The sequence below is a fragment of the Triticum dicoccoides genome, chromosome 6A (genome assembly GCF_002162155.2).
Source record: "Triticum dicoccoides isolate Atlit2015 ecotype Zavitan chromosome 6A, WEW_v2.0, whole genome shotgun sequence".
Classification (NCBI taxonomy): domain Eukaryota; kingdom Viridiplantae; phylum Streptophyta; class Magnoliopsida; order Poales; family Poaceae; genus Triticum; species Triticum dicoccoides.
Genome location: NC_041390.1, coordinates 602480635 through 602481873, shown reverse-complemented (window position 1 = coordinate 602481873; position 1239 = coordinate 602480635).

Below are 1239 nucleotides of genomic sequence, written 5' to 3'. Positions count from 1 at the left end.
GGGGGGGGCTTCCCCGTGCTGAGATCTGCCAAGCGGGATCATCCAGATCTCGGCAAGGACGGCGGCGACCCGTGCATGAGAGATGGAGGTCTTCGATCAGATCTGGGTGAAAACCTGCTATTGACTATTGCCAAGGCTGACGATGGCAATGATGTCTGCGTCGTTCCCTTCCTGAAGGCATCGTCGTGGAGATGTTCAAGGCCACTCTCTGCTATCTCCTGGGGAAACCCTAGATCAGTAGATCGGATGACGGCGGCTCTCTGGTGTCGTTTTCCACCATGGGGGTGTCATTCTTGGAGGTGCACACGGGCTCGAGGGACTAGAGGACAGTGACTCTGGTGGAGCGGTGCTTCATCTTTCCCATTGAAGGTGGCGGATCTCGGCGGCGTGGTGCTGTTGAGACTCGTCGTCTGATGCACGGAGATGGACTCGCGCAGGAGGAGGTTGCTGTCTGGCGTCATGGTGACGTCGATGGCTGAGTGGCCAGACAAGGTAGAAGCCTCAATATGACTTGAAGACGGACTTGTGGAAGATGGCGGTGACGACACACGAGTGTGTCTGACCGAATTGTGTCCCAGACCCGGTATGTGGCTCGGCTGGGGCTTCCGAATATGTTTCGACTGCCGGCTTTTGATGTTAGGCCTAGGTGAGTGGTTTGGGTAGTGGCCCAGCTAGCACCCCTTCATCATTTTGGATAGGAGTAGCGGCATGTGTTGCCAAGATGGTGGATTCAGGCACATTGTTGTAATACATTGTAAGATCCTCGAGAATAATCAATAAAGTGGCCGTATGCATCGCCCAGATGCAGAGGCCGGGGTTCATCCTCCTTTTCTAAAAAAACAATGCACATATTTCTTAGCCATTTTGCAAAGATGGTCTGGCCCAAAGCATAATTCTTGATGTTGAGAATAGTTGATGTGGGTCATAAATCAAAGAATTAGTCGTGTAATAGGCTATGCTTACAGGGTGTGATGAATTTTTTTCTCCCGGTGCAACGCACGGGCATTTTTGCTAGTGAAGCTAAAACTAGGAAAGACAAGTCTCGACTCAACAGATACAAGCGCCGAAACAACAGTGGTAACACCGAGGACACGACAGTCAATGCCGGATTCAGGGGCTCTAAGTCTGGTCAGCGGAAGAAGCCGTTCCAAAAGAACAATTCAGGCCCATCCAGCTTGGACCTCATACTTGATCGTTCATGCCAGATTCATGGCACCCCAGACAAGCCACCCAATCATA